Raw genomic sequence first — 27,720 nt, 5'->3', positions numbered from 1 at the left:
CTCACCCCAGTTAGAATGGCGATCATTAAAAAGTCAGGAAACAACAGGTGCTGGAGAGGATGTGGAGAAATAGGAACACTTTTACACTGTTGGTGGGACTGTAAACTAGTTCAACCATTGTGAAAGACAGTGTGGCAATTCCTCAAGGATCTAGAACTAGAAATACCATTTGACCTAGCGGTCTCACTACTGGGTATATACCCAGAGGATTATAGATCATGCTGCTCTAAAGACACATGCACACGTATGTTTATTGCAGCACTATTCACAATAGCAAAGACTTGGAACCAACCCAAATGTCCATCAATGATAGACTGGATTAAGAAAGTGTAGCACATATACACCATGGAATACTATGCAACCATAAAAAAGGATGAGTTCATGTCCTTTGTAGGGACATGGATGAAACTGGAAACCATCATTCTGAGCAAACTATCACAAGGACCGAAAACCAAACACCACATGTTCTCACTCATGGGTGGGAATTGAACAATGAGAACACATGGACACAGGGTGCGGAACATCACACACCGGGGCTTGTTGTGGGGTGGGGGTAAGGGGGGAGGGATAGCATTAGGAGATATACCTAATGTAAATGACGAGTTAATGGGTGCAGCAAACCAACATGGCACATGTATACATATGTAACAAACCTGCACGTTGTGCACATGTATCCTACAACTTAAAGTATAATTTAAAAAAATAAAAGTAAGCCAGCTAAGTTGTTGATTCAAAGAAAATCATTGATTTCAGATACGTTTTCTTGAGAGAGTCAACCTCAACATTCTGATTTAAAAAAAAGAATACAAGCTTACGTCTGACTAATACTCTGGCCCACATGAACAGACAAGACATGGTCCCACTTGTCTTTCTTTGGCCTCCAACAGAAGTCACAGCCATTTCCATTCCTTACCATGACAGTCTGCAGGATCAGATATTGTGAGACCCCACCCTGTGCCTAATCAGACCTTGGCAAGAGCCCAGAATGGACATACACTCACTGAAATTTTTTAAATGTCACAGAGAGCCTGGGTGAGTGACTGTGGTCACAATTAAAAACACTCCTCCAAAATTTTAGTCCAAGGCTCCTTATCACATATTTCAGATTATATTCATCAAAATTGAACACACCTAGAAAACAAAATCTACTGAATGAAGCTACTAAAATAAATAAAAATATGTGATCATCTTGTCGACTTTGGTGACTTATTTAATAAGTAGAACAAAAATAAAGACGGTAGCATGTTCAGAATTTCCTTCTAGAAAAGTGAACTCAATAGTCAACATCAACAGAACTCAGCCTCGAGTAAATAAAATCTGGAATTTTGACAGCTACAGATGGTGACTGTTGTATTGGAAAGACCAAGGCAACAATTTGTCATTAGCTGAGAAATGATTGTCAGAGCCTAGGAAAACAAAACAATTGTATAAATCTGCATAAATCCATAATCCCTGGATTTTAAAGTGTGGGGCTTTGGTTAATGCTGTGGGCTCAAGTTCAGCTGAATCTTCAACCTTCAGTAGCCGCCACATCCCCACCCAGAGCCAAATCCCCTTGACTTAGCACTGCTATCATTTCTATTTCCTCTGGTATCACAATTGACTGAGCCAAGGTCCCAGCCACTGGAGCTAAAGCTGCCAAACCCAAAACTGTAGCCCAAGGAAGAACAGTTGAAAGCCTGCAAAGTCAAAATGGCCAGGCCTATATGCATCCCACAGAGAAAACCCAAGCTGAGAGCCAAGAAAGAATGGTACCATAGAAGCAGGGATAGAAGTTCCCAGAAGATGAGGTTTCACTCATTGTGTCCAGATTTGTAAATGAGGTTTATGGAGCAAGGAAGTTGCCAGAGCTTGATGTCTCTTCTCACAGGCAATGGAGGACAGGGCTTCACCCAGAGCCATTCTTTCTCAACATCCACATCTGTTTATTTGGAAGATTGTCCGGTTTAAAGACAGGCAAATACATGTATGTATATATGTAAGTATGTATGTATATATAAAATAAATTTACATGAATACACAGTATGCTAGTGTTGCAATCACAGTAAATTCAAAATGCCCCTTCAAAAGGCAATGTGGGCTAGGCGCGGTGGCTCAAGCCTGAAATCCCAGCACTTTGGGAGGCCAAGGCAGCCGGATCACCTGAGGTCAGGAGTTCGAAACCAGCCTGGCCAACATGGTGAAACCCTGTCTCTACTAAAAATATAAAAATTAGCCGGGCGTGGTAGCATGCTCCTGCAATCCCAGCTATTTGGCAGGCTGTGGTAGGAGAATCACTTGAACCCAGAGGCGGAGGTTGCAGTGAGCTGAGATCGTGTCACTATACTCCAGCCTGGACGACAGAGTGAGACTCTGTCTCAAACAAATAAAATATAAAACGAAAATAAATAAAAGGCAATGTATAATGACTGGATGGGGTATGGAGGGCTTTTTGGAACTGATCATGCTCCATGGTACGTTCTGTGATACATACACTTTGAAAAATAGATCATGTTGCCATACTTGTGTACTTTCTTTTTACCTTCGTTTTATATTTCAATGAAATTTGCATTTAAAAAGTCAATAGGCAGATACAGCATTGAAATCCATTCCTCACTGGAGTAATTTTGGTGGATCAAGTGCATTCTTACTCATTAACTACTATTAGCATTTATTTAATAGGTTTGGCATATATCTCCCTCTACTTAAGGCTTCTCCTATAACTAATGGTTTCAAATTAACATCTGACTGCAACATTTGGCAAAATGACTCCCGATTGCATATGTTTTTTTGTCTATAAAGGTCAGATACCACAACACATTGCACAAGGAATAAACAATATATCAAGGTGATTTAGAGTCTAGGCTCTGAAACAAGGCTGCCTGGGTTGAATCTAACTCTCTCACTACTTTGTTGGTGGGTTTGAGACAATTTATCTTCTTTGCAACTTTTTAATTTGCATGGTAGTAATAATAATAGTGCTACTTCCTACGGTAGGATTTTTGTGAGGATTATATTTACTAATTCATTAAAGCTCTTAGAACTGTGCCAGCTTATGGTAAATTTTAACTATGACTTCAAAAGGTGGAAGCTTATTTTCTCTTATACAGAGGTAGGCAAGGTTGGTAGACAGTTCTACCACCTCAGTACATAGATTTCATGTGGGGGTCTGAGTCAGCTGCTCCTAACTTTTGTCACATTATAACAGACAAGAAAGTTGCCAAGAGGAATACACAACCAGCTCTTTTAAGAATTAAAGCAGGGTGGGAGGAGGGTGTGGATTGAAGACCAACCCATCGGGTACTATGCTAAGGGACTAGATCATGGGACTTCTCAGTCTGCATAATTACAAGAGCCAATCCCTCATAATAAATCTCTTTTGGTATACCTATACTGTATCCATGTTTATATCATAATGGTCTGTTTCTCTGAAGAATGCTGACTGTAGAGAAACTGGTGCTGAGAAATTGGTGTTGCTATAACAAATACCTAAAAATGTGGAAGCCGCTTTGGAACTCAGTAAGGGATAAAGGCTGGAAGAGTTCTGAGGTCCATTCTAGATAAAGTCTACACTGTTGTGAGTGGACAAAACACAAACTGCTCTCACACATGACAATCAACGCAGAAGACTTTTCTTATCTATCAGTTCTTCAGTGGACACCAGCTGAGTATCCTCCAATTCAGTTCTGATACTGTCTACCTGAAGAGAGCCTCAGATCCCACAGGTTAAGGGCTCAGTCCCACAAGACCATCTCCTACTTCCAACGCCAATTGCAAGCTCCAGGTTATTTTCCCTGTGGTTCTGACCAACCAGCTATACATTGGGGTTCCCACGATTCCCTCCTTGGGTTTAATTAATACACTTGGGCAGCTCACAGAACTCACAGAAACACTTACTTATGTTTACCGACTTACTACAAAGGATACAGATGAAAAGATGCATACGGCAAGTTATAGGAGAAGGAGTGCATGGTTTTCATGCCCTCTCCAGGCACTCTACCCTCCAGGAAGCTTCACATGTTCAGCTATTCAGAAACTCTCTATACAGCATTCTTTACAACCTCTTGGGCCTTTCATGAAAACTTCATTGGCTAGGCATGACTGAAGCATGGACAACCATGTAGAAATGTGACTGGACTAAAAAGCTATAACTTAGTACTAATAGACTGAGTAGGGAAATCCAGCAAGACCTGTCTGCTCATATTTTCCTTGGCTTTTCCTCTTTGTGCAGCATTCCTTCCTGCAGGCTATGAGACCAAACACTTTCTGAAATTAGGGTCTTATAACCTACAATCAGACAAGGTAGGTCAGAGAATTTCTTTATAACCAGTTCCAAGATAGAAAATGGGGAAAGATTAGAGTATATTTTTAGTCTCTATGGCCTGTCTTGGGGAAAATTAATAAGGGCTATTGGAGTTATAAGCCAGGAACCATGAACAAAAACTATGTCTATATAAAATCACAGCTGTGAATAGACCTATAAAGCAATTGGGGTGAGGACTCAGGAATAAAAGAGGAGAGATACAGAGAAAGCTTTAGTCTTCTTAGATGATGTATAGATAATCCTGAGGCGAATGTTGGTAGAAATATGGATGGTAAAGGCTATTTGAAAGAGATCTCAGATGAAAATGAGCACACGTTATTGGACAATGTAGAAATGGTGATCCTTGTTATAAAATGCCAAAGAATTTGTCTGAATTTGTTCATGTTCTAGTGTTTTGTGAAAGACAGAACATGTGAGCAATGAGTCGGATATTTAGTTGATGCTATTTCTAAACAAAGTGTTAAAAGCACAGCTTGAGTTCTCCTGACTTCCTATAGTGAAATATGGCAAGAGAGAAATTTCCTAAAGATGTCATTGTTAAGCAAAAAGGAAGCAGGTCTTAAATATTTGAAAAACTCATAGCATACCATATTGCAAAAAAAAAATGAGAAAGTATATTCAAGAGAGAATACTAAGGGTATGGCCAAGAGTCCCTTTGATAAGGAGATTAATATGGGTGTAAAACATGAACTTAATAAGCCATTACAGCTGGATGCCAGCTTGAACAGAAGGGGAAGAAGATGGAAGGAAATGAAAGAAGGCTGTCAGACTTTTTGTATTTTATAGGACAGAACCATAGAGTCATTCAGCTGAGAATGTGCACTATTCTTTAAGAAAAGGGGAACATTGCCCCAAAGATGATTCAGGAACATCAGGGCTGCCTTCTCATTTTCATAATGGGGGACCATTGCCTTGTTTTCAACAGGCCAGATGGCCTCTGCCTGCAGCCAGGAGGATAGGGTCACCCAAAGCCATTTAGGAGGGGCCAACCAGACCTGTGAGCGTGGGACCTCCCAGCAGAGCCCTAGGGCTGCAAACCCTGCCAGGTAGAGTGTTGTGGGAAGTCAGGGATGCCGAACAGAGGGACCAGCTGGAACTGTGGCAGAGGAACATAAATTGTTTTCATTTAAAACATAAATAATATTTCATTTTAATATGGACATATATCAGTTCCCAAATAATAGTTTTATAATTTCTTATGCCTGTCTTTACTTCAATCTCAGAACATAAATTGTGAAGATTTCATTTTAATATGGACATTTATCAATTCCCAAATAATACTTTTATAATTTTGTATGCCTGTCTTTAATCTCTTAATCCTGTTATTTTCATAAGCTGAGAATGTACGTCACCTCAGGACCACTGTGATAATTGTGTTAACTGTACAAATTGATTGTAAAACATGTGTGTTTGAACAATATGAGATCAGTGCACCTTAAAAAAGAACAGAATAACAGCAATTTTCAGGGAACAAGGGAAGACAATCATAAGGTCTGACTGCCTGCAGCGTTGGGCAAAATAGAGCCATATTTTTCTTCTTGCAGACAGCCTATAAACAGATGTGCAAGTAGGGAAGATATCACTAAATTCTTTTACTAGCAAGGAATATTAATAACTAATACCCTGGGGAAGGAATGCATTCCTGGGGGGAGGTCTATAAATGGCCGCTCCGGAAGTGTCTGTCTTATGCAGTTGAGATAAGGACTGAAATACGCCCTGGTCTCCTGCAGGACTCTCAGGCTTACTACAATTGGGAAACTCCACCCTGGTAAATTTGTGGTCAGACTGGTTCTCTGCTCTTGAACCCTGTTTTCTGTTCTTTAAGATGTTTATCAAGACAATATGAGCCCAGCTAAACATAGACCCTTATCAGTAGTTCTGATTTTGCCCTTATCCTATTTCCTCAGAAGCATGTGATCTTCGTTCTGCTTTTTGCCCTTTGAAGCATGTGATCTTTGTGACCTACTCCCTGTTCCTACACCTCCTTCCCTTTTGAAATCCTTAATCAAAACTTGCTGGTTTTGCGACTCAGGTGAGCATCATGGTCCTACCAATATGTGATGTCAACCCCCCGGCCCAGCTGTAAAATTCCTCTCTTTGTCCTCTTTCTCTTTATTTCTCACCTGGCTGATACTTATGGAAAAGAGAAAGAACCTATGTTGAAATATTGGGGGTGGGTTCCCCCAATAGTAGAGTTGGAGGTAAGGGGTCAGGACTTCCAACAAAGTGGGTCGAGAAGATGGAACCACTGCCTCAGTAGGTCTAGAAGGTGGCACTCTTCCCCAGTGGGCCTGGAGCACAGAGCATCAAGTCAAAGAGGATTATTCTCAAGCCTTGAGATCTTGTGCCGTTTTCCTTATAGTTTGGACTTACCCTGGATCTTTTACCCCTTTTGCCTTTTTCTGTTTCTCCTTTCTGGACTGGAAATGTCTGTCTTGTGCCTATCTCACAAGTATATATTTGGAAGCACACACCTTATCTGGTTTCACAGGCTCACACTGGGAGGACAATTTGTGTCACAATGAATCACACCCTGAGTCTTACCCATATCTGATTCAGATGATGTTTAGATGAGCTGTTGGCTTTTAGACTTTAGAGTTGATGCTGGACCAAGTTAAGACTTTTGGGACTGTTAGGATGGAATTAATTGATTTGGCATGCAAGAAAGACCTCTATTTGGGGGTGGGGGGGTGTTAGAGTACTAGACTAAATCTTTGCGTCTCTCCAAAATTCATATGTTGAAATCCTAACCTCCAATGTGATGGTATTAGGAGGTGGGGTATTTGAGAGGTGATTAGGTCATGAGGGTGAAGCTCCTATGAATGAGATTAGTGCCCTCATAAAAAAGACTCCAGAGAGCTTCCTTGCCATTTTCCACCATGTGAGGATACCATGAGATGCACCACCTATGACCAGGAAGCAGGTCCTCACCAGACACCAAATCTGCTGGTGCCTTGATCTTGGACCTCTCATCCTACAGAAGTATGAGTAATAAATTTCTGTTGTTTATAAGACACCTAGTCTGTGGTATTGTTATAGCATCCCAAAAGGACTAAAACAATCTCTCAGAAAGGTTTAAAAACATTCCATTCATAAAACAAGAGGAGGATGTTATTAAAAGGGGAAAGCCATAAAATAAAATTTTAAAACTTAAAAATAAACAATTGTTGAAATTCAAAACTTCAGCAACGATTGAAAAGATAAAGTCAGATGATTTTTCCATATATTACAACAAAAATGTAAAGGAATAGAAAATGTAAAAAAAAGATAAAACATTAGGATCGTTCTGAGAGATCCAAAATATAACCAATAAATTTTTGAAAACAAGTAATGATTGGATACACCTTATCAAAGAAATAATAGAAGAGAATTTTCTATAAATGAAGGGAAGAAAATCAGGAAAGAAAGAATAGTCCAGAATATTCTGATTAAAATGATCCATTGAGTATCTACAATGGTGACTAAAGAGAGACTACTGTTTCAGTTGTCTACTGCTGTATAACAAATCACCCAATAGTCGGTGGCATAAAACTACAACTGCTTTATTATAATCATGGATTTTGTGGATCAGGAAATCATACAGAAGACATTGAGGATGACTTTACTCTTTTCTATGATGTCTTGGTTCTAAATTGGGAAGAATTGAATGGCTGGGAGTGATCCAAACAGCTAAAGAGTAGAATCCTCTTGAGGCTTCTCCACTCATGTTTCTGGCATTTGGGCTGGGCGGATCTTAAAGACTAAGTTCAGCCCAAGGCTGTCAATCTGATCACCTACACATCGCTTCTGTACAGGGACTTGGCTTTTTACAACAAGGCAGTTAGGCTCTGAGAACAATATGGAGCTTCCAGAGAGCAAGAGTTCCACAAGCACCAGGTGGAAGGGGCAAGGTCTTTCATGACTTAACCTCAGAAGTCACCTAGTGTCACCTCCTGTAAACTTTATTTGTTGAGGCAGTCTTTGACTTTATTTGTGACAAGCAGTGACAAGTCCAAATTCAATAAGAGAGAATATAAACTCCACCTCTCAATAAGAGAAGTATCAAAGAACTTGGGGGTCATGTTTTAAAATTGCAACTCCTACATACATCACTATGAAATTTCATAATACCGAGGATAAAAAGAAGATCCAATACTTCCAGGAAATAAGGGGGGAAATGAACACAAAGGTAAGAGAGTCTGCTATTGCAATCAAATAATATTGCATTAAAAAAACAAACAGCTAAAGACAGAGAAGCAAAACTGTCTATATCAAGGTAGAAAATGATTATCAACCTCATATTCTATATCTAGTCCATCATTCAAGTTTGAGATACAATAAGACATTCTCAGATGCATCCACCCAAATTCAGAAAATTTACACCCTACACATCCTTAGGGATTTCCATAAGAATTGCTCCAAGAAAACAAAATATTTAAACAAAGGCTGGAAGACACAGTGTCTTAGTTCATTTTATGTTCATTTTATGTTGCTATAACAGAATACCATAGACTAGGAAATTCAAGAGATGTATTTGACTTGTGGTTCTGGAGACCGGGAAGTCCAAGATTGAAGGGCCACATCTGGCGAGTGACTTTGTGCTGCCTCAGACATGGCAAAAGGTATCACATGGTGAAAGAGGGCAAGACAGGCTGAAAGTTCATGAGATAAAGAGAGAAAATGAGAGCTGAACTTCTTTTATTAGGAGCACACTCCAGTTATAACTAAATGCAGCCCAACACAAATTCATAAACTTTCTTAAAACATTATGAGATTTCTTTTGCAACTTTTTTTAAACTCATCAACTATCATTAGTGTTAGGGTATTTTATGTGTGGCCCAAGAAAATTTTTCTTCTTTCAATGTAGCCCAGGGAAGTGAAAAGATTGAACATCCCTGCCCTAAATCTTTTCTAATAAAATTACCGCTTTAAAAACAGCACAGGGAAACAGATTTGAGCTTCACACTCCGATCTCCTTGTTGAGTCAACTTGCAATATAAAGCTTTTTTTTTCCTCCAAAAATCCAGTGTCATAGTATTGGCTTCTAGAGCATTAGACAGCGAGCACCTTTTGTTCTATAATAGTAGAGTCTGGAAAGAATGTGGCCTTGCTGGTGGGCACTATCATCCCTGTTCCATGTAACTATCACTACAATAAATAACGCTCCACATGATGCAACTTGGCTGTTAAAAAAGAATAAGATGATGTCTTTATTTTATAAAACTAAATTCATGACATATAAAGACAGACAGATGTTTTTCTTTTTCTCTTCCAGAGCACATAGGGTCACACACCTCTGGGAAGATGAAGTTAAGCAGGAGTAGGAGGAGTTCACAGAAGGAGTTTACAATAGTATTTTGGCCAGAGTGCTAGTGCCACTGGTGAGAACAGTCACAGAAACACCAGGAAATATGTAGGACATGCATATAATCTCCCATGACTTCTCCTTCAGAAGGTTCCAGACACTTCTTATCTTCAGAGGAGCTTATTTTACTCTTTGTGTCCACAGAGACCACAACTAGATTAAAAAACTTTCTCTTATGAGGCTTAAAGTCCTTTTCTAACTAAAGTGTTCATTTGAATATCTCAAATGCTTGTTCTTTATTTTTAGTATTTGAGGATTCCATGAGGAAATTGTTTTCTGGCCCTTATTCCTTAAATGCTTCTCATCTTTGCTGGTATCTCCTCCTACCCTTCACCTTTCCAGGAGAAAATCTATTATTATTATTATTATTATTATTATTCCCCTTCTTCTTCTTCTTCTTCCCCTTCTTCTTCTTCTTTCTCCTCCTTTTCGTTTTCTTCCTCTTCCTCTTTGTCTTATTCCTCTTCGTCTTCTTCTTTTCATCTTCTTCTTCATCTTCTTCTTTTCATCTTCTTCTTCGCCTTCTTCTTCTTCTTCCTCTTCGTTTTCTTCCTCTTCCTCTTCGTCTTCATCTTCTTCCTCTTCATTTTCTTCCTCTTCCTCTTCGTCTTCTTCCTCTTCCTCTTCTTCCTCTTCATCTTCTTCTTTTCGTCTTCTTCTTCGTCTTCTTCTTTTTGTCTTCTCCTTCTCCTTCTCCTTCTCCCTCTCCCTCTCCTTCTCCCTCTCCTTCTTCTTCAGAAGCTAGCTTTCTCCTTGAATAATTTAGTTACACTTCATGTTTACCTCCTCTTACATCTTAAAATACAATGATATCTGTAAATAATTGTTCAAAAACAAGCAAGCAAGCATACAAACAAACAAAAAGAAAATAAAGTCACACTAACATAATGTCTTATTCTTGAGGCATGTGAACAAATACTCCAGTTAGGGATGTGAGGTGGCTTTAGCGTGGCTGACAGAGGAAAAGATTCACTTGGGCCAAACCTCCTTAACCTATTTCTGGACTCCCTTCTCTAATCACACACTCCTCATCAAGATCAGGATAAAACCTGGAATATCAATATAAGGACCATACTCTTGAATGGCTAGAAACTGTTCTTCATCTCTCCATCTCTGGCCAAATTTTCACTACGTTTCAGCAGGAAAAAAAAAATAAAGATCAAAAGGACTGTTAGGTAGAATTGAACAGAAGAGAAATTTATTGAATCAGAATAAATAATTTTAAAGTTAAAATTTATATTTTATGATGCATACTTGAAAGTGTTGCATTAATAGAAATAGGTTAGTAAATTCAGAAGGTTTTCCATCTTTTAGGAATACCTAGGAAATGAGACAAGATGAAGGAGCTGCTGGTTTCATTCTTGTGAATGAAGAAAATATTAACTTCTGATGAAGTGGAGCAAAGGCAACATCCCATATTAAAGTTACTACAATAAGAAAATGTTGTGGTTAATTAAGCACATTGCCTTGCTGACTCTACATTGGGAAAGAGACTGAAAAAAAAAAGGTGGGAAAAGTTTCTGAAGTAAGATCATGAATATGGATTGTAAATTAAAAAGATTGAACTGAATCAGCAAGATCTACAATTTTACAGTAGCCTCTGCAAATAAATGAAATTATCATTAACACACACAGCCCCTTTATTCAACCTAGTATCATTTTTTGCATGGAACAAAACCCAGACTGGACATGAACTCATTCTTTCAGAGCTTTGTAAATTGACTTGGGCTGTGAATGACATGGTTGCTTGTTACCATAATTGTACTTAGTGTCCCTTAATGCCACCAGAGAGGAACAAGTCCACTGAGGGATCAGCACAGATGGAAGAAGTTCTAACTGTCATTGCAACGTGTCTGAGATCAGGATGTGTATCACATTAATAGCTAGTGTGCTGAGCTAATACAATCTTGTACTATCCCTATAGAAATTCAATGTCAAGTTTTAGCTTTTCATCTGTACTGAGACCAGAGATAATCTTATGAGTGCTGCAGTATTATTTTTTTCTAATGATTGGGTTGCTAAGCCATAATGATTTTAAATGGATTCTACTATTCAGTTAAATATAGTTGTATTTTGCCAATTACATTTTTTAAAAAGAAAATTTCTTCTCAGTTTCTAAACAATTCAAATCTTTTGACAGAAAGTTAAACAGTACTACAGTACTACTTTTCTTTTTTTTTTTTTTTTTTTTTTTTTTTTTTTTTTTTTTTTTTTTTTTTTTTTTTTGAGACGGAGTTTTGCTCTTGTTGCCCAGGCTGGAGTGCAGTGGTATGATCTTGGCTCACTGCAACCTTCTCCTCCCGGGTTCAACCAATTATCCTGCCTCAGTCTCCCCAGTATCTGGGATTACAGGCATGTACCACCACAGCCGGCTAATTTTGTATTTTTCGTAGAAACAGGGTTTCTCCAGGTTGATCAGGCTGGTCTCAAACTCTCAACCTCAGGTGATCCACCTGCCTCAGCCTCCCAAAGTGCTGGGATTACAGATGTGAGCCACCATGCCCAGCCCAGTCCTACTCCTTTCTGTGTGATGTAATTATGGTTGAAATAACAATTAAATTAAAAGAACTAAATGCTAAACTTTTCCTAGGTGGTCCTCCCAATTTGCTTATGTAATTAGTTTGTTATAAGTACTGTCCTCCCAGTGGTTCCAAGGTGGTACATCATGTTTAACCTTAGATGTAATGCTTTCCAAAAAAATCAGACTAGAGTGATCAAGGGAGATGGAGTAGGTTATACCAGCCCCAACAATACATATTAAAATCCTAACCCCCAGTACCCATGAATATGGCCTTATTTGGAAATAGGGTCTTTGCAAATGTCGCTAAGGATCTTGAGATGATATCATCCTGGATTTAGAATGAGCCCTAAATCTGATGATGTGTATCTTTATAACAGACAGAAAAAGAAGAGACAAAGAGACACAAGACAAGGCCATGTGAAGACAGAGCTAGAGATTGGAGTGATGCTGCCACAAGCCAGATACCACCTAAAGCTCCCAGAAGATGAAAGAGGCGTAGAAAGATTCTCCCCTACATCCTTCTAAGGGAGCGCGGCCCTGCCTACACTTTGGTTTCAGAATTCTGGCCTCACAACTTCGAGAGAATGAATTTTGTTGTTTTAAGCCATGCAGTCAGTAGTGGTTTATTACAGCAGACCTAGGACACTAATACAGAAGGCATAATGGAAATACAGCATCTCAATGCCACTTTGAGGAATGGGAGGAAACTCAGCAGGAAAGGGAACGAGAAAAGATGTTTAGGTGTGAAAACCCAGGGCATTCAAAGATAAATTCCGATTTTGAATGAATTGTCCTGTTCCTATAAACAAATGGTCATATATAGACTGGAAAAGTAACTGTGGCCCAGTAGGGCATTGATTGTCAGCCTAAAATATATATATATACACACAATACTTTATTGAGCAACAATAGTACTTTACAGGTCTGTTTTGTTCCAAAGTTTACGAAAGGCCTTCGCATATTATCTCATTTAAATCCCACAGCAAACTTATGAATTAGGCAGCAAATGTATTATTATATAAATGTTATAGGTAGAAATGGATTCCCCTTTAGTTGGTAAGTAACCTACTCAAGGTTATGCAGCTCATAAGTGGCTCCCAAGAATATGAATTTTTTACTTGAAATCCAACATTCTGTTCATTACATCTTGATGATTTCCATAAATGATAATGACCTCTAAAAGAATGACTATGAGATCACAATGGCATAGTAAGAATATTAATTTGGATAAGGGGTTATAATTAGGTAACCCTATTAGCCAGCTATTATAACAGTCAGGTATGAAAGAATCAAGGCCTAGGTCAAGCTGGTCTCAATGCAGGCACATAAGGGCACATGAGGAAAATGCTGAGAAAGCATCAGCCTATGTTAAATGGTGTCCACCATGCCTTATCAATTTTGTCATATTTCCTTAAATCCTTTCCTACTTTGAATTTGCTATAAAAAATCATTGCATTCCTGTATACTGAGATATATTATGCTTTTTCTGGCTTCTCCATGTAGCATAACTTTCTGCATGCTTTGGTACATCTTTTTTTTCTACAAAAGAACTAGCAACAACTGAGAGCCTCATCTTTGCACCAGGTAGGATTTATCCTACATGAAATCTAACAAAAACATTCCAGAATTAAAATTGGTTAAACACACACACACACACACACACACACACACACACACACACACACAATTGGATTAATCACCAAAACATATTGTACTAATATGAGTTCAGATAAAATCCTCTGATGATATAAACCACTTATATTGAAAGAGACTATAAGAAACTGTTATTAGCTTGGCACAAGGACGGAGGAGATACACTAAGATTGAACCCTAAAATCTGAAAAACTCTCTCTTATACAATTAAAATTTTAAAATAGCAAGATTGGATACACCTTGATAACTAAAAAAAAAAAAAGTAGTTTAGCTAACTAACATAGGTACATTTTAACAAATATTACCCATGTCAGATTGAGTATATATGTATTTTGATGCATGACTTTAGAGAATGCGTTTAACTAGACTCTGGTCCTTCAAGATATTCTAGAAGAAAAAATGTTTGGGATTTATTTCAAGGTACATTTCACACTGAGAGATTCACAATGTACATCAGCACATTAAGACTGAAATAGAACATACAAGAAAGAAATCAGCTTAACTTTCCTTCACTCAGCACTTTTCACATATATTTTACCTGGAATTTTTTTGATGGGGAGATAAAAGAGAAAGGAGGAGTATTTCTTTTTGATAATCCACGGAATTAGAGTTCCACATAATGCTGCTCTGATACGTTTAGTCAGCATGCCTGCTGTGGAATAACTATTTTCCTTTGTGCAAGTGGCAGTAGTTAGAGGCAAAATATGAAAAATTCAAATAAATGACAAGATGTGCCAACCTTGTCGACTGAATTGGTGTCATTACTTTTATCAAGAAATATAAGATTATGCACAGAAACTGAGAAAGCAAAAAGAAAAGATGAAAAGGGAAGAGGAAAAAAATGCTGATATTTTTTAAAAAGTATTTGGGAAACTAGTTTTATCTTTCAATATTATGCAAAGTATGTCATGGATGAAAAACATCTGGGTTCTTCGCACTGAATAAAAAAATACGTGAAACAATGTTACAGAAATATAGATCTCAAGGTACAGCCATAGATCTCAAGGTACAGCCAAAGAAGATTGTGAAGATTCCAGATCTACTTGCAAACTCTTCCATAGCTGCTGATTTCAAAAGAAAGTGCCATGATCCAAAGCTGCAGACCTCAGAAGCTAAGGGAAGAGGGTTCCAGTGATGACTCAGAAGGGAAGACATTGCGCCCATATATTTTTCTATAATAAAACTGCAACACCAAGGTTTTGAGCAAGTTATCGGTCCCCTAAGAGTACAAAAGCCCAGCCTGGCCAACATGGTGAAACCCCCGTCTCTACTAAAAAAACTACAAAATTAGCTGGGTGTGGTGGCGCACGCCTGTAATCCCAGCTACTTGGGAGGCTGAGGCAGGAGAATTGCTTGAACCCTGGAAGTGGAGGTTGCAGTGAGCTGAGATCACACCACTGCATTCCAGCCTGGGCAAAAAGAGTGAAACTTCGTCTAAAAAAAAAAAAAAAAAAAGTACAAAAGCAAGTTTCCAGAGAAAGAGTTGTGATTCTTTCAGTCAGGAGAGAAAGATACGGTGTGAAGGGAAGAACAAATTCCTGGAGTTTGATGTCACCTTCTGCCTACAGACATCTGTATCTTTTCCCTCATTAAAAAGTGTGTCCCCACCTAAGGACCTTCCTTTGTAGTGTGCACACTAATTGATTGAAAACTCCCTTTCTATAATCTTAAGTAGCAATATTTCCTAGTTCAGTAAGAAATTTACTTAATTTTGAGGAGGAATTAAAGCAACAAATTATAGGACATGTATACTGTTTTCAAAGAATGGGTAGGGCTGTGAAACCCATTCACTTTTGTTATTTCTCAAGGGACTACGCTTTATGCAACAACTTGATTACTTTGTCCTTTGTGAAGGCTACTGTCAAGCCATTGTCAGCCTAGTATTTCACAGTATCCAAAACATACGAATGATTTGTGGGGGAAATGGTGTCAATTTATTTCTAGATGCAGCAAGTGATCAATAGAAATACATAGAACTTGGTCACGAGACAGTCTCCACATAAATCTCAGTGTTTAATCAAACCTATCCATTAACCCATAGAAAAAATACCATGTTGGAATAGTGCAGCATATACACCCAAAGACCCAATTGCTCACCTGATCGTACCCTCGTGGATGTTCTGCCTCAGTCTCAAATGCAGTAAGCTCTAAAGAAAAAATGATCATCTATCACCCACTACATTTATCCTTTGACCACATTCCTTCTCTTGATAAGGGTCACACTATCCACCCAGTCTTCCAGAATAGAAATTTCAAAACCATTTTTAAGTGCCAGTTCTTTTGGAGGTCACCCTTCACCTCCAACATCACTGGGACCTCTGGTCATCAAGAAAAGACAACTCTAAACACTCCCTCATGATAATTTATTAGTTACATTTCAAAAACCAAACTCATCACATGACATTCAAAATACCCAACATAGAGATTATTGACTTGCACTTCGTATTCCTTCCTTAATATTCACCCACTACGCTGGGTGCAGTGGCTCATGCCTGTAACCCTAGCACTTTGGGAAGCTGAGGCCAGTGGATTGCTTGAGTCCGGGAGTTTGAGACCAGCCTGGGCAACATAGTGAAACTCCATCTCTAGAAAAGTTAGTTGGGCATGGTGGTGTGCACCCGTAATCCCAGCTACTTGGGAGGCTGAGGTGGGAGGATTGCTAGGAGTTTGAGGCTGCGGTGAGCTGTGATCATGCCACTGCACTTTTGCAGCGTAAGTGACAGAGGGAGACCCTGTATGTGTGTGTGTGTGTGTGTGTGTGGTGTGTGTGTGTGTGTGTGTATTTACCCACAATAATGTTATTGTGGAGCCACACTGACTCCAAAAACAATAAGCATTGTTGGGGCCACACCAAAACTCAGTGTCAGCTTTCATGTCCCCACAGTTTGGGACTTGCTGTTTCACCTATGAGAAGCTACTTTTTTTCCCCTCATTCTGCCCCATCCGACATCACTTCTCCTGCCTTTACCTTGTGGGCCTCGTGATCTCATCTATTCTTTAAGACCCAGTTCAAATTATTTTCTTTAGGAAATCTTCCCATAAGTCTCCACCCCAGAGAAAAATCGATTCTCCTAACTTTATAGATCCACAGCACTTTACATATGCTTATACATATGCTTATTTATTGTGGTACTTATTTCATGTTAACTGGTTACTTACATATCTGCTTCCTTACTATATTAGAAACTTCAAAGAGACATTGTCCAATTACTATCAGATATTCAGTAAATATTCACCAGATGAATGAATAATTAGCTGAACAATTGATTTAAACCGTAAAGTTATTCTAGTACTCTGTCATTTTAAATGTGTAAATGACATCTCAGAGTTACTGAAAACTCCCTTTTCAATTTGCCTCCTGAGGTCATCTTATGCATTTCTTCTCTGGGAGATATGCAAATTTAGAAAATGAAATGAGAAAATAAAGCCATCAAATAAGAAATAACAAAAGGAAAGGAGTAGGAGGAGAATCTAATCATAAACCATCAATTTTCCCTATGACCCTGAAGAGACCAGTCAGCAGCTTTGAAAAATCATTCACTTGATAGACTCTGCTCAGAAATGAGTTCTCTGGAAAAAAAAGAATTAGAAAAATATTCTAAAACGCCAAAGGTTTTTGGTGTTTTGCAATTGGTTTATTTGGCATTAGAATGTCACATCTCGCTTTGAAAGGACAGCGTCTCCCATCAGCACATTACACAACTCAGTCAGCTGTACTTGCTCATAAATGTATTTTGCATTTTCAATTACAGTTGCATCAGAGATACGGGCAACCTCAAAGAATTTCATTGAGAACCACTCACAATAAAACATGGCCTCGACATGTTAATTTAGCAGCACATATGGAACACTGGAGAGCTTGGCAGCCTTAACTTTGAATCAGAGCAGAATTTGATCAACCAGCCTGTCTGACCCTTCATATCACAGAATGTAGACGATAAAATAATGTTATGATCCTTCAGGATTATGCTACACTGGCTATTGCACAAGTCACATGGATATTTCCACCTTCCTTCTTAAAATTCATGTGTCTTGGTCTTCTCACCCATATCTCACATTAGAAAAAGAGTGGAATCCATCTCACGGGCCAGTTTCTCTGAGGCACCTGGCACTCCTCTTCCCCAGTCTTTTCCAAAATGCCTTTCACAGAACAATAGTCTCACTAGAAACTCCAGATACATGGGTTCTGTAGTTCTAATGTGTGCGTGTGTGTGTGTATATATGTGTGTGTGTATGTGTATATATATTATATATGTGTGTATATACTTATATACATATATGTATATAAGTATGTATATACACGTATATATAGTATACATATATACATATATTGTATATATATACACATACATATACACACACACACACACATTGAATAGTATGTCCAGCCAGAGATTCATAGTATGTGGTAACAATATTAAATATCTGAGATGACAAAGGAAACAAATCATGTTAAATTAACTGATCTGAATTTCTCAAACATCTGCCCTACTGAACACTTTTTTCTGTGCCACTGTTAATATTACATCAAAAAAGATGTTTGCAGAAATTTACAAATAAAATACAGGATCCCAGTTACATGTGAGGTTCAAATAACAAAAATGTTTTAGTATGAGTATATCCCAAATACTTGTCCTAAATGGGATATGACTATACTAAAAAAAAAAATAAAAAAAAAAAATAACAAGACCAAAGCCAGTAACAGTGAGAATGTGACATGGCACAGGGATGGTGAGATCTTGTGACAATGTCCTGAGGTGATAAAGAAAACAAGCAATAGGATCCTGAGACAGGAGATGGCGGACTCGTCAACTAGCCCCGCCTACCAATTTGCAGGTACTCATTGCTATGCCAGCTCAGCCTTCCTCTGCCATCGTAAGCCCCCAAGGATTGTGGAGGTCACATCAAACAGAACAGGACAGACATCAGGAGGAGTGGGCCAGGCCTTTGTGGTTAGAGAGCCAGCCGAGCCTTCCAGAGTAAAAACAGTTCCCTTAAGTACAACATAGAATAAGTTTCCTGCATAGATTTATGTGCAGGATATGTGATATGTGTTATGAGCAGGATATCTTCTTTTTTATGGTAGTTAATTGTTTTTATTATACTTTAAGTTCTAGGGTACATGTGCACAACGTGCAGGTTTGTTACCTAGGTATACATGTGCCATGTTGATTTGCTGCACCCATCAACTCGTCATTTACATTAGGTATTTCTCCTAATGCCATCCCTCCCCCAGCCCCTCACCCCCTGACAGGTCCCCATGTGTGATGTTCCCCACCCTGTGTCCATGTGTTCTCATTGTTCAATTCCCACCTATGAGTGAGAACATGCAGTGTTTGGTTTTCTGTCCCTGTGATAGTTTGCTCAGAATGATGGTTTCCAGCTTCATCCACGTCCCTGCAAAGGACATGAACTCATCCTTTCTTTATGGCTGCATAGTATTCCATGGTGTATATGTGCCACATTTTCTTTATCCAGTCTATCACTGATGGACATTTGTGTTGGTTCCAAGTCTTTGCTATTGTGAATAGTGCCGCAATAAACATAAGTGTGCACGTGTCTTTATAGTAGCATGACTTATAATCCTTTGTGTATATACCTAGTAATGGGATCACTGGGTCAAATGGTATTTCTATTTCTAGATCCTTGAGGAATCGCCACACTGTCTTCCACAATGGTTGAACTAGGTTACAGTCCCACCAACAGTGTAAAAGCGTTCCTATTTCTCCACATCCTCTCCAGCATCTGTTGTTTTCTGACTTTTTAATGATCGCCATTCTAACTGGCATAAGATGGTATCTCATTATGGTTTTGATTTGCGTTTATGAGCAGGATATCTTCTATCTGTCGTTTATATCTTAGCAACAGATATAAGACTCTGAGTAACGTTTGAATTTCAGAAAAATAAAAAATAATTGTTTTGCTAAATGAAACAGGTATAGAGGAGGCCCTTGTCAAAGAGTATAGAATCTAACAGGAAATAGAGCACCCCTGGAAAATCTGCTTACCTAGTAACTCATTAGAAAATGTGAATATTTTACTCTAAATATGAAGGCAACACTATTCAGCCACAAAATCTGAACAGTGTTGCCTTCACATTTATAGTAAAAATCCCTCAATCAGAAGTCACTTATGGTTCTATTACTGTCTTCTTTTTTTTTTTTTTTTTGAGATGGCGTCTTGCTCTGTTGCCCAGCTGGAGTGCAGTGGCATGATCTCAACTCACTGCAACCTCTGCCTCCTGTGTTCAAGCGATTTTCCTGCCTTAGCCTCCGGAGTAGCTGGAAGTACAGGCGCCCACCACCACGCCCAGCTAATTTTTGTATTTTTAGGAGAGACAGTGTATCACCATATTGGCCAGGCTGATCTCAAACTCCTGACCTCATGATCTGCCCCCCTCGGCCTCCCAAAGTGCTGGGATTATAGAAATGAGCCACCACGCCCAGCCTGTCGTTTTTTATTGGACAACAAAATCACTCCCTCCCTATTTCCTTGTTCATTAAATGAGGGGGTTGTATTAAATTAGTTCTAAGGTGTCTTCCGGCAATAATATCTTACAAAAACTATTGTTACACTATGAAAATAAGGGACAGACCTAGATAATGTAAGATGATATTATGCGGTTTATGCACAATAAAAAGAAATAGAAAAATTATGTGCCTTAGTTTCACTTATGGAGTTATTTTCTGGTCAATTCCTATTTTATTTCAAGTGAGAAATATCTAAATTATTATTACAGACATTACCAGAATTAGCTCCTTTTAAATAAGCACTAATTGCTAAAGTCTCAATTTTAGAATGGAAGTATGTTCCCTGGGATTTAAAAAATAATGCCTCCTAGACAGATGGATCCTTAACTGCTATACACAATCCCTGAATTTATTAGATTAGTGCCCAGATGAATCCCTTCCTGTGAATTCTTGTTTCCTAAAACAGGGCTCCTTTGGTGGGCAGATGAAAATAGAATTCTAGTTCAGATTCAGCCAACACTTTTAGAGTGCCTACTGTGAGTCACACTTTAATTTCACACTCTTTCATTCTCACAGTCACATTATCAGGGATGGCGGACACAAACTAGCTCTTCACCAAACCCATTTTCTCTTCTTCCTTTGCCCACATCAAGACCATATGAACCAGACTCCTTTCAAGAGTAGCCACGTGAACGGAAACTTACCAATGAAATGTGAGCAGAAGCCGTAGGGGTCACTTCCAAGGCAGCTCACAGAAATTTCCTATGTGTGGTCCCCCTGCTCTTTGACCTTCTGCAGCCACACTGGAAGCCATGAGTTGAAGCTACAAGAGGCATGAGACAGAAAGTGCCTATGTCCTCAAGTCATATTGAAGAAGAGCTACCCACTAACCGGAATAGCCATTCGAGGCTTGAAATGAGCAGGAAATAAACTCCCGTTGGGTGAAGCCACGAGGACTACACAGTTTATCCTTCTGTTGTTGTTGTTAACAACTTTGTGTATTCATCTTATTATATATGTACATTTACAAAATTGTCATACATTTACAAAATTACAAGTATATTGTCTTATTTAATTGCATGTTTCCTTTAAAAACAAGAATATTTCCAGATCCTTAGTATTGTTGCAATGGCTACATTTGTATAGACATTCCCATGATTTATTTAACCACTCTACTACTGGCAAGATATTTATGTGCTTTCTAATTTTTGATATAATAAGAAGCATACAATAAACTATCTCAATGTAATTAATTATGCACACTTATGACTATTTCTCATGAATTAAGTTCGTAGGAATAGAAGTAATGGCGCAGTGCATAAACTCCCTCTCTCTCTCTCTCTCTCGTGGTAGCAATGCTTAGAATCCAAAGTGCATGTTCCTTTCATCTTGGACATTTACACAGTCTATCTTTTATAACAATGAGCCTCAACCTTAGCTAATACTTGAAATTAGCATTACTATCCTCATTTACACAGGCGGAGACAGTGACTGAGAGATCAAACAACTTAACTTACTGTCAATATGCTAGAACTGAATTCAATACCAGCCCACCCATTCCAAGTCCTGTGACTTTTCTAAAAGAATGTTTTCCCTCTTCTAAAGTTTCTGATTTCTACAAGAATACTACATATGCTTTGCAGATCATTTGCAGGTTTTTCTTGAAAGAGAAACATTTTTCAAGCTCATTCCAGAATCATGTACAGAGATAAGGGAAGAGTCAATGAATTATTATCTTGGCAAGAGCTAATGAAAAGATTAAATTATTTCCTCTGCTTAATCAAATCAATTTGAAAAGGAATGCAACCCTTAATCCCAGGATTTATAACTATAACTTTTGTTCATGGAGTAAATTTTGGGGGTAAATTCACTTCACTTTCCAGTGAATTTTATTTCCATAGTTTATTCTTTATCATGGAAAAAGAAAGATGAACAGACTATTGAATTAGTTGTTTAAGCCACCCAGTTTGTAGTACTCTGTTATGGCAGTCCCAGCAAACTAATCCAGATAGTTCTGCTAGGGTTATGCAGAGAGGACGAGGCAGACAAGAGAAACACTAGGATCAGTTAGGGGCTTATGATGGACCCCAGTATAAGGTAATGGCTGCCCACCATAGGTAGAGGCAGAGGAAACGCTAAGAAAATCACCAAAAGAATTGTTACGGTTACTAAGAAGAAACAATAGCTCTTGGTATTTAATTAAATATGTCAAGTTACAGGAAAAGAGGAGAAAAACTAATAACAAGATTTCAATTCTACATGACATGGAAGATGGCAACACCATTAACCAAGACGCAAAAATTAGTATGATGAGAGTTTTTAGCAAAAGAATATTTCATTTTTGTGAAAGTTTTCTCTGCCATTGCAATTGATGTGTTCCTAAGAATATTTCCATAGTCATTTAAAAAATGTTTTCACGAAAGAGAAAGGTGGTTTAGGGGCTAGAGTTTCAGACCCAAAACTATAGTCTTTTTCATGAAGAAATTTTAATAACTTGTTTTGGTGGTAAGTATACAGCTAAGAAATCCATACATCACTAAACAAATTCTACCCTAGACCACATCGAGTTCTGGATCAAGAGTAATCACCTGTCTGGGAGGGTCGCTTTAGCCTGGGAGGTTGAGGCTACAGTGAGCCATAATCGCACCACTGCACTCCAGCCTGGGTTACAGAATAAGACTCTGTCCCAAAAATAAAAATAAAAAAGAGTAATCATCTGTCTTTCTCACAGGAACCAGCAACTATCATTAATGTAATTATTACATATTCTTATTATATCATCTATTTTTATAATAGGGCACAGAACAACTTACACAAAGCAATCATATTTGCTTATAATAGCTTTTCACTTGTGCTAATAGGTACTGGTTCCCAATCATAATTGTTTCATACAAATCATGTCTAATTAATATAATAGATATTATAACAATTTGAGTTTGGAAAATTTCTTTGAATATTAGCCAGGCACAGTGGCTCATGCCTGTAATCCCAGCACTTTGGGAGGCTAAGGCAGGCAGATCACCTGAGGTCAATTTGAGACCAGCCTGGCCAACGTGATGAAACCCCGTCTCTACTAAAAATATACACATAAAAAAAATTAGCTGGCCGTGGTGGGGAGTGCCTGTAATCCCAGCTACTTGGGAGGCTGAGGGGGCAGAATTGCTTGAACCCGGGAAGCGGAGGTTGCAGTGAGCCGAGATAACGCCTCTGCACTCCAACCTAGGCAACAAAGTAAGACTCAATCTCAAAAAAAAAAAAAAAAAAAAAAAAAGACAATTTCTTTGAGTATTACTCCAGGCATCTCTCTGAACATGCCCATCAGGCAGTTAAACACAGGAAAGCACAGTTTACAAAAGAGATTGAAGTGAGAGATCCTAATAAGTAAAGCTTTCAGACTTATAAAAGCAAACACAAAGCCTTTCAAATAGGAAGCCATTTACAAACTCCTAAGCACAGGTAGGAGTTTTCAAAAAATCTAAAAAGACCAAGCCTAGGTATTTACCAAGGATGAAGTCGAAGATCAGAGCCCACCTTTATCTATCTACATGGATAGCTTTAAAGGGACTGTTCTGGGCTGTGTCCCAATGTGTAAAGTATTCATTCCTGCTATTTGACCAAATCTCAATACCTTCTTTTGAGTCTTATAAGCTTTAGACCGCTCAGATTTAAAGTCAGATATTCCAAAGGTAGGTTATACTTTCAGCTTTCATCATAGTGTCATTATAAGCAAGCAACATATAAGTAAAAGGATAGAATATCCGTCCATCCTTCACTGAGAACTTGCAAGATGTAGCATCTTGGTAAGCCTTTATATACAATGGAGAAAAGTAAGGCATTTGGAAGTAAAATGTGAAGCCCTAAGGGGAGCAAAACATATAGGAGAAAATAGTGAAGAATCAGTGAGTTTGTCCTTCACAACCCAACTGTGAGCTTCAGGAGAGCAGGAATAGTAATGGTTTTGTTTTCCACTGCATAACCAGCACCTCGCATAGAAACTGAAACATTAGAGGTATTCTTTTTTTTTTTTTTTTTTTTTTTTTTTGAAACAGAGTCTCGCTCTGTCACCAGGCTGGAGTGCAGTGGCACAATCTTGGCTCACTACAACCTCCACCTCCAGGTTCAAGTGATTCTCCTGCCTCACCTTCCCGAATAGCTGGGACTACAGGCATGCACCACCATGCCTGGCTAATTTTTTTGTATTTGTAGTAGAGACGGGATTTCACCATGTTGTCCAAGATGACCTCAATCTCCTGATTTCATGATCCACCTGCCTTGGCCTCCAAAAGTGCTGGGATAACAGGAACATGAGAGGTATTCTAATGTTTGTTGAAAGAAAGTTAGAAGGGAGAGAGGGAGGAAAGGAGTCGAAGAGAGAAAATAGAGAAAGGAGAGGGTGAGAGAAGGTGGCAGGAAGGGAAGAAGGGAGGGAGGAAAAGAAGGGAGAAAAAGAGGGAGAAATTGGATTTTGAGCTGGGACATTGAGATAACGTCCCGAAGACAATGGCCGAGAGACTTCAGTCTGGGATGGAGAAAAACTTCTGGAAATAGTGACCTGATATTGTGAATTTACTTAATGCCACTGAATTATACACTTGAAAATACTTAAAATGACAACTTTTATGCTACATACATATTTTATCATGATAAAAAAATTTAAATTAGATTTAAGTTGTTATCATCACTAGAGTATAAATGTTCTCTGTGTCCTCAAACTTTCTTTCTTTTTTTTTTTTTGAGACGGAGTCTCTCTCTGTCGCCCAGGCTGGAGTGCAGTGGCACGATCTGGGCTCACTGCAAGCTCCACCTCCCGGGTTCACGCCATTTTCGTGCCTCAGTCTCCCGATTAGCTGGGACTACAGGCGCCTGCCACCGCACCTGGCTAATTTTTTTGTATTTTTAGTAGAGACGGGGTTTCACCGTGTTAGCCAGGTCTCGATTTTCTAACCTCGTGATCCGCCCGCCTGGGCCTCCCAAAGTGCTGGGATTACAGGCGTGAGCCACCACGCCCGGCCTCAAACTTTCTATAAAAGTGTTAGAAACACAAATGCCTTGTGTAAGTGGATCGTAGTGAAAATCATGGAAAGGAAGTGTAAATATCTGAATCACGGCAGTCTGAACAGAAGCCGGCCATAAAATAGAAAGAAAATTCATGAAATGAACCAATTCTTCTAAAGTAGAAGCTCAGAGTCCAAGAAGATAAGAAACAAGTTAGACATCTTTCCCCAACCTCTCTACTCTCAGATTCCTCGGAAATATTGGGAGCAGCCAAGACTTCCACCAAACAGCACAAGGAGATAAGAGAGCTATTTTTGTTTCAATGTTAAATGACAGGATGGCTCAGCTGACAGTTGGGTTACATGTATATTACCTCAATTTACTCCTGAAAACAAAGGTGTGAGATGCTACCATTATCTACGGTTCACACACAGATGAGCTAACTAAGGCTTAGAAATATCAACAAACCCTGCACCCAAGTGGCAGAACCAGGAAAAGTTATGCTCCTTCCCTGCAGCTGTGAGATATTGGATACAAATTGCATTTCTAGGCCGTAAATGAAGAGAAAGAAATCATCACTGCCCTGTCTTTTAAAAGACTGTTCTCAAAAGCAAACTTTGAAACTTTACAATTTATTATGTATTAAGGCGAAGAATGGAGAGAACTTCCAAAGTTCAAGTACAAATAGAATAGCTCTAATAGCAGAGAAGATGATTCCCCAAACAGAAATGAAGGCAAGAAAATAGCTTTGCAAGACAGCTACCACAGCCTTAAATGTTCACATTGTCACAATAAATAGTCCACACAAAAGCTTGTTCATATCTGACCGTAAAGGCTATGTTCTTATATATTATTAATATAGAAAAGTTATCTATTAGAGCCAAGTAACCATCTAAATAAAAAGATAAAGAAGGTACCTCTGTCTTTATATTTTTTATTGAAATCTAGAAAGCTGAAAGTTAAAAAAAAATTAATCTGTCACCTTCTTAAAAAGTGGGAATTTTCCAAATTATATGTGAAGTAACTAAAATAAATAACAAATGAGAATCATGTAATAACAGCTTTGAAAGGGCAAGGTAGAGTTCCCCTAGTGATTTCTATTTTAAAATAAATCAGAGCATTTCCAAAAGCCAGAGTTCTTCTTTTAAAAAGAGAGGGCATGAAACTAATATAGACTAAAAACCATGTCTTGCTTTGTTGAAATATTACCATGAGCTGTACATACTAACATGATCCTATTAGGGGAATACTAAGAGTATAGTCATCAATTGGAAAAATTAAAAATATTGCATCTATACGGAAATCATCTATACCTTTTGCCTCTGAAAAACCATCAGAGAAATAAGAGATCCATTTTGCACTGACAACACAGAGTGAGATCAAATTATCCACGAGGCACCAGCATTCCTGTTTCTAAAAAGTTACCCATTGTTGACAGCATGTGTACCTCATATGTCTCCATTTTGTGTAAAAATCATGTGCTTTTGTATCTCCTTAAGCAACTCTGAAAAGAAAATCAAGATGTTTTTCTGGACAGAATAAATGAGAAGGGCAAAAGCAAACCAGTTGGTAGCCAGTCTTCACTTTCTTTTAAAAAAAAAAAAAAAAAAAAATGGCAAAAGGACTTAGCGTGTCAACCTCCACCTATCCAGATGGTTTGTTTTATTTAGTACACGAGTTCCAGGGAAGAGCAAGCAAGAAGTATGGCTAAGTAGTAATATAAGCCAACAGGTTTTTAAGCTTCTTTTTAAGTCTCTCCTGCCCAGATTTACTAAAACTCAGAGCTTTAATTTTCTCAGGGCTCTGACTCGACCAATCAACTGGTATACCCGATTGGGCGATTCTACCAGTCTACCACCAGGAGCAAGGGGGTATAAAGCTAGAGCCACTCTTTTGATGTGATGAATTTCGGGGCCTGAAAAGTGACTTCCCTTCCTTTCTCCTTCTCCTTCCATCCCGGTTGATCATGGAGGATGTTTTCCAAAGGTTACTATTGTGATCCTTTAACTAAATAAGACTCAGCACCTCTCAGTGATCCCGCTGCTCCCTTCCCGGCACACCTTTCTGAAATACCTGGTTTTCTGAGTAACTTTTCTTTTTCCTACATGAAAGTTATTCCATGTGTCCCTAGAAATTGAAGGAGGCATAGAAGACAATTTACTCCTAGAAATCTCATAGCCCTGGCACTTTGGGAGGCCGAGGCGGCAGATCACCTGAGGTCAGGAGTTCCAAACCAGCCTGGCCAATGTGGTGAAACCCTGTCTCTACTAAAACTACAAAAATTAGCCAGGCAGAGTGGTGAACATCTGTAATCCCACCTACTCTGGAGGCTGAGGCAGGAGAATTGCTTGGACCCAGGAGGCAGAGTTTACAGTGAGCCAAGATCGTGCCACTGCACTCCAGCCTGGGCAACAGAGCAAGACTCCGTCTCAAA

At 38.7% G+C, this 27,720-nt stretch overlaps 2 protein-coding genes across 5 annotated transcripts in view; one reads left to right on the top strand and one right to left on the bottom strand.

Annotated features, from left to right (window-relative positions):
* SOD1 (superoxide dismutase 1) overlaps positions 1-27,720 on the top strand; it is a 1,049,346-nt gene that overhangs the window by 229,122 nt on the left and 792,504 nt on the right. Inside the window, exon 1 of one of the 4 annotated variants that reach the window (XM_050786073.1) lies at positions 27,149-27,158. The exons of the other annotated variants lie outside the window; for them this stretch is intronic. The gene's annotated coding sequence lies outside the window, so the exon portion shown is untranslated. Of the gene's footprint in view, positions 1-27,148; positions 27,159-27,720 lie in introns of those variants that run through there. 4 annotated transcript variants of the gene reach the window in all.
* The window catches only part of TIAM1 (TIAM Rac1 associated GEF 1), a 1,375,699-nt gene that overhangs the window by 666,733 nt on the left and 681,246 nt on the right, over positions 1-27,720 (bottom strand). The window lies entirely within an intron of this gene.

The sequence above is a fragment of the Macaca thibetana genome, chromosome 3 (assembly GCF_024542745.1).
Source record: "Macaca thibetana thibetana isolate TM-01 chromosome 3, ASM2454274v1, whole genome shotgun sequence".
Classification (NCBI taxonomy): domain Eukaryota; kingdom Metazoa; phylum Chordata; class Mammalia; order Primates; family Cercopithecidae; genus Macaca; species Macaca thibetana.
This window is presented reverse-complemented; position numbering and strand designations above follow the sequence as displayed.